This window comes from Meles meles, chromosome 7 (assembly GCF_922984935.1).
Source record: "Meles meles chromosome 7, mMelMel3.1 paternal haplotype, whole genome shotgun sequence".
Lineage (NCBI taxonomy): Eukaryota > Metazoa > Chordata > Mammalia > Carnivora > Mustelidae > Meles > Meles meles.
Window position 1 is genome coordinate 96,689,480 of NC_060072.1, and position 6,959 is coordinate 96,696,438.

Here is a 6,959-nt window from a genome sequence, read left to right on the forward strand (position 1 = left end):
TTCTTTTCTTTTGTTGTCTGTGCTTTAGGTGTCATATCCAAGAAATCATTGCCAAATCCAATGTCAGGAAGCTTTCCCCCTGTCTTTTCTTCTAAGAGTTTTATAGTTATGTCTCTAAGCCTTTGATTCATTTTGAGTTAACTTTTGTGTATGGTATAAGGTAAAGGTCTACCGTCATTCTTTTGCATGTGGACATTTAGTTTTCTAAGCCCTATTTGTTGAAAAGATTGTCCTTTCTCCTTTGAATGGTTTTGGTAACCTTCATCAAAAATCACTTGACCATGGGATGCCGGGATGGCTCATTCAGTTCAGCATTAACTCTTGATTTCAGCTTAGGTTGTCATCTCAGGGTTGTGGGACAGAGCCCTGCATCAGTCTCTATGCTCACCGGGGAGTCTGCTCCTCTCCCTCTCTCTTTTCCTCTGCCTCTACCCCTCCTCCTGCTTATGTGCACATGCACACACACACACACTCTCTCTCTCAATAAATAAATAAAATGTTTTAAAAAAATCATTTGATCATACATGCAGTGTTTTATTTCTGGACCTTCTATTCCATTCCATTGGTCTATATGTCTATCTATATGCCAATACCACACGATTTTGACCACCTTGGCTTTGTAATAAGTTTTGAAATCAGGAAGTGTGAGAACTCCAACTTTGTTCTTTGTTAAGATCTTTTTGGCCATTCAGGGTCCATTGAAATTCCAACTGAATTTGGGATGGATTTTTTTTTTTTTAATTTCTGTGAAAAAACATCACTGGGATTTTGATAGGGATTGCACTGAGACTGTAGATCTCTTTGGGTAGAATTAACACCTTCTGATCCATGAACACTGGATGTCTTTCTTTTTATTTCTGTTGCCTTTAGTTTCTTTCAGTACCATTTTGTAGTCTCTAGTGTGTAAGTGTTTTGCTTCTCTGCTTAAGTTTGTTTCTAAGTATTTTAGTTTTTTTTTTATAAAAAAAGGTTTTATTTATTTACTTTAAATTTTATTATCTATCTATCTATCTATTTATTTGGGTGGGGGGAGAGGGACAAAGGAAGAGGGAGAGAGAAACCCAACTCTGTGCTCCTCATAGAACTTAATGCCAGGCTCCATTTCCCGACCCTGAGATCATGTCTTGAACCACAACCAAGAGTTGGATGCCTAACCAATGGCACCACCCAGGTTTATTTATTTATCTAATAAATAAAAAACCTATTTATTTATTAGAGAGAGAGAGAGAGAACAAGAATGGGGAAGGACAGGGAGAGAGACAAGCAGACTCCCAGCTGAGTGTGGAGCTAGATGCAGGGCTCAATCCGAGGACCCTGAGAACATGACCTGAGCCAAAATCAAGAGTCGGCCACTTAACTGATAAACCATCCAGGAACCTTATTAAGTATCTTTTCTCTCCTTCCTTCCTTCCTCTTTCTTTCTGACAGAGAGAGAGGGAACACAAGCAGGGGGAGTGGGAGAGGGAGAAGCAGGCTTCCAGCTGAGCAGGGATCCCAACATGGGACCGATCCCAGGACTCTGGGATCATGACATGAGCCGAAGGCAGATGCTTAACGACTGAGCCACCCAGGAGCCCTTATTTTATTCTTTTTGATACTATCGTAAATGGAACTGCTTCCTTAATTTCCTTCTTGGGTTGTTTATTGTTAGTGTATAGAAACACAACACTTCGGTGTTGGGCTTGTATCCTGAAACTTTTCTGAATTTGTTCACTAGTGTGTGTGTGTGTGTGTGTGTGTGTGTGTGTGTAGTCTTTAGGATTTCCTCCATATAAAATCATGTCATCTGTGAACAGAGATAATCTTACTTCTTCTTTTCTAATTTGGATGCCTTTATTTCTTTTTGACTAATTGCTCTGGCTAGAGCTTCCAACACCATGTTGAATAGAAGTGGTGAGAGTGCGCATCCTTGTCTTGTTCCTGATCTTAGCGGAAAAGCTTCCAGCATTTCACCGTCAAGTATGATGTTTGCTGTGGGCTTGTCACATATGGTCTCTATCGTGTGGAAGTGATTTCCTTCTATTTCTAGTTTGTTGAGTGGAGAATGTTTTTTTTAAAAACGAACTTTTTGGATTTTTTTTGAGTACTTATTGTGTCAGGCATTATACAAAGCTCTTCACATGCATCAGTCAGATTGATGCTTCCAAGAGTCTTTGGGGTAAGAATATTATTGTCTCTCTTTCAGCGATAAAGAGACTAAGGCTTAGAGTTTGTCTAATGTCACGTAGTTACTGAGTGATGAAGTTGGCTGGAGTTTGAACCTGAAGTTTGTGTTCCTGACTGCTCTGTTTATGCTACTACTTAAAGTTTCACTCTTCAACATGTTTCAAATACAAGTCCAGGGGCTTGTGAATTCTGAGGTGTGAGCTTGCAGGCTGGGTCGTGCTCTGAGGAGGAAGACGAACGTCCTGCATGGTTACCCCAGGGAGAAGTTACACATGAGTTGGTTCAAACCAACTCTTTCCGGCTCAGCTCTGAGGAACAAATCTTCCACAGAGATTAGATTTTAGAAATGAACTTGCTCAGACTGTATAAGCTGTTACATAAAGGAAGTGTTAGAAGAGACGTGTTAACACGTGCATATGAAAGCACATAAGAAAAAAATGCTAAGAAACAAAACAAAAATGTATTCCCTGTAGTAGGGAGAAAGGAAATTTATCTCTGTTGCAGGCATGATGGCTGCATGGTAGCTGCCCAGAAGGCATGTGAGGAGAGGCATCAGTGTGGAGGGTTATAAGCACAGGTTCTACGTGGATTGTTTGGATCCTATTCCTGACTCTGCCACTGACTTGCTAGGTGATCTTGACATTTCTTACCTCAGTTTTCTCATCTACAAAAGGGGAATAATTACACTGCCTACCTTAGTGGGTTGTTGTGAAAATGTACTGAGTTATTCTTATAAAGTGGTTAGAATGGGCCTGACACATAGCCCAAGTGTATTGGGTGTTGAGATACAGGGAAAAGAGATCCGTCAAAGCATGAAGGAGAGGCATCAAGTGACCCTGGAAACAATACTCAATAAATATTGTTTGAACAAACACATTTGCCACCCCATCTTGGGGAATTGAGGAGGGAATCCGTAATCTTCAGAGAACTTTTCTCTGAGCTTTCCTTTGCCTCTGGGGATGACTGGATCCAGCAGCCCTGGAATATCCTATATATAGTCCGGGTTTGAGAGACCTGATCTGGAGTTGTCTAGTTCTAGGACAGCTACACGAATCTGAAAAGGACTGCCCTCTCTTCTAAATTTTGTGAGGCAAGAGAGTGTGAACCAAGGGAAACCTAGGAATATCCATGAAAAATGCTGCCCTGTCCTCCCACAGATGCTCAAGGCAAAATGCTTTGGGAAGAATAGGAAAAGAGAAACCCCAGGCAGCTGGGGAAGAAGTCAACTCGAAGGCCTGAGGTGGAAATGAGTTCCCTTGTCAGATCTGAAGGTACTTGAGGCAGAGAGAGGGATTAGTGTTGCCTCTTACTAGCCCATGGACACCCCTCCCTGAGACAGCCATGATGAACACCACGTGGTTTCCTAGACTCATGAGCTCGCTCCTTCCTTACTTCCTTTTTTATTAAAGATTTTATTTATTTACTTGCCAGAGAGAGAGAGAGAGAGAGAGAGAGAACCCAAGTAGAGCATCAGGCAGAGCAGGCAGAGAGAGAAACAGGCTTCCTTCCCGCTGAGCAAGGAGCCCGATGTGGGACTCAATCCCAGGACCCTGAGATCATGCCCAGAGCCGAAGGCAGATGCTTAAACAACTGAGCCATGTTGGCATCGTGAGCTCTTTCTTTTCTTTTCTTTTTAAAAAGATTTTATTTATTTATTTGAGAAAGAGAGGGCAAGAGAATGTAAAAGGGGGGGGGTGCGTGATGGGGAGGGGAATGAGCAGAGGGAGGACAGACAGACTCCAGGCTGAGTGTGGAGCCCAATGCAGGGCTCGATCTCATGACCCTGAGATCACGACCTGAGCTGAAATCAAGAGTCGGACTGAGCCACCAGGCACCCTGTCATGAGCTCTTTTAAACCTTCTTTCCATGTCTTTGCACAGGCAGTTCCCTCTGCCCAGAATACCTTTCACCCCCTTGCCTGCTTCTCAGTTTAGAGCTCAACTCCTCTGTGAGTCCTTTGCCCCAAGGGACATTAAGTGTCTTTCTCATTGTTTCTCCAAGGAGTTGATATATGCACGTATGTTTCTTCAACAAATAATTGTACACCTCTATTCTGGACCTTGGGCCCAGGTCTAGAAAATTTATGAACACACTCTTAGGGAGATGAGTTCATGACTCATAAGCCAGAGGTCACCTGGTTCATTTACCTTCTGAGCCGCTGATTCTCTGAGCTCAGAGCCCAACTGGATTCAGAGAGTGTGGGCTTGTTGCATAGTTATTAATCATTGACCTGCTTTCTCTTCTGTGAGCCATGAACTCCTCAAGTACATAGGACTCACTCTCCAGATGTTCTCCGGAACACCTGGTGTTATGGACCAGCACGGAGCTCAGTGCAACAGTGGAAAGGTGTCTGATGTCTGAAGCTCTTTTTCCATAGAAACTTTCTCCTAAGATGGTCATGAGATGTGTGTGTGTATGTCAGAAACTAAGGTTCAGACTGATGGGGGAATGACAGAGCCCAAGTCACTGCACGGTGTGGAAGGGAGTGTGAAGCGTGAGTGTGTAAACAACCCATGTGGAAATATTGTCCCCACCTCCGTTATAGTGATATCCACATAACATGGGTATTAGAGAATTTTGGCAGGAGCAGTGCCTCAGTAACTGTGCTTCTAGAAAACCCTGACTGACAGTCAGGACTTCAGACTGGATGGTTTCTTTTATAGGAAAAAACATGAACCCTTTTTATAGGCAGAACTTAAAGTGAGAGAAACAACTGTGTTTGTGTGCTGACTTGGCTGGCTTGAGTTGGAGAGGATGAAGTGAGTATCATGGTGGGAGGACCTGGGAAGGACTGGCTGACAGGCACACGGAGGGATGGTCTCTGGTGATAGGTGAGACTGCATATTTGCTGGAAGACACTGGGAGTCTGAGGTCCTGGGAGTGCTGGAAGATCTCTTAGAGTGCTTCAACTCACTCGGTAAAGTAGGAAGCAAGATCACTTCCTCAAAACAAGCTGAGGAAGACATGGAAGTTTGAAGAAAGAGGACAAGGTGTGAAGTACTTGCCTAGGAGTGTGGGAGAGAGTGGGCTACAGAAGGATAATATGCTAGTGGGGCTTCGGTCAGGGCCCAGTGGAAGTTTGTCAGCTTAAATCTGCATCAGCTGAACTGTTCTTCAGCCATGTTCAGTGTGTGGAGCAGGTAGAGTTGGACTCGACCAGAGCTGTGGTTTGGCTGAGTGAGGACACTTTTCCCGAAGATAGGCAAGTGAGTTGAGGATAAACAAAGGAGTCATTAAAATGATTTTCCAAGGGGAGGTGCCATTATTTCCTTTCTGCCGTAAGCTCACATGGCTGATGTTGAGATGGGCAAGTTCATGACAGCCAGGAAGGTGGTGCTGGTCCTGGCCAGATGCCACTCCAGGTACAAACTGGTCATTGTGAAGAGCACTGACCATGGCACCTCAGACCGTCCCTACAGCCATGCTCTGGTGGCTGGAATTGACTGTCCCCCCCACCCCCATACAAAGTGACAGCGGCCATGGGCAAGAAGAAAATCACCAAGAAGTCAAAGATCAAGTCTTTCTTTTTTTTTCTTTTTAAGATTTTTATTTATTTATTTGACAGAGAGAGATCACAAGTAGGCAGAGAGGCAGGCAGAGAGAGAGAGAGAGGAGGAAGCAGGCTCCCTGCCAAGCAGAGAGCCCGACGTGGGACTCGATCCCAGGACCCCGAGATCATGACCCGAGCCGAAGGCAGAGGCTTAACCCACTGAGCCACCCAGGCGCCCAAGATCAAGTCTTTCATGAAAGTTTGCAACTACAATCATCTCATGCCCACAAGGTATTCCGTGGATATCCCCTTGGACAAAACTGTCCTCAAAAACACTGTCTTCAGAGATTCTGCTCTTAAACACAAGGCTTGAAGAGAGGTGGAGGTCAAGTTCAAGGAGAGGTACAGGACCGGCAAGAACAAATGGTTCTTCCCGAAGCTGCGGTTTTAGATCTATTTTGTTTCAGTCATTAAAAAAAAAAAAAGAAAAAGAAAAAAAAGATTGTCCATGGAACTTAAGCAGAATGAAGATCAAAGTGAATACATTGTGGTACGGAGCCAGTGAGGATGTGGTAGACCCAATCTGAGTGTTATCCTGGTGGGATCTAAGGATATTTACTTACTGGATGGAGTGAGCTGGAAAGATAGGAGTAGGATTCATGGACCGGAGATTGCAGGGACTTTTCTAGGCCAAGAGGAAATGGTTCCAAAGAACCTGTGTTCACTGCCTAGCGTGTGGCAGATCCTGTGGGAATCTTGCTGAGCTCAGTAAATTGTGGGACATCACCCTTATCAGAGGCACATGGCTGGCATGCCCCAGCCCTCATCCTCCCTAAAGTCATCCCAATTCCGAGTATATTGGTTCTGGACCTGGACAGAGAAAAACCATGAGTTGAAACTTAAATTACTGTAATGCTGGTAGATGATTTGCTTTTAAAGTCGTTGTTGAGGGCAACGTTCCTGGGGCAGTATGTGCCTTGGATCTTCACTTTTCTCTCTAAGAGGTGACGGTCATGTGTGTTACCTACATCCATGGACTTCCTAGCTGTGTAACCTGTACCCCTCTCCTATTTTTTAAATCCCAAACAAACAAACTGGATTATAAGCAAATGAGGCTCATGTTGTTGGTGAGATAAGTCAGCCTCCTCCTGTAGCTTTGTAATTAAACCTTTGGTAAATTGTGATACCACAACTGCTTTTTATTGACCAATGTCTTGAGACTCCAGCGACGGGGTGCGGCACAGGCCATGCTTTGCGAGGCGCCTCTTGGAGCATACCCGCATGGACAGATGGCACAGGTCCC

The 6,959-nt window shown here is 44.2% G+C and overlaps 1 pseudogene; it reads left to right on the plus strand.

The window, feature by feature from the left end:
• Positions 1-5,469: 5,469 nt before the first annotated feature.
• LOC123947256 lies at positions 5,470-6,107 on the plus strand (annotated as a pseudogene).
• Positions 6,108-6,959: the final 852 nt, after the last annotated feature.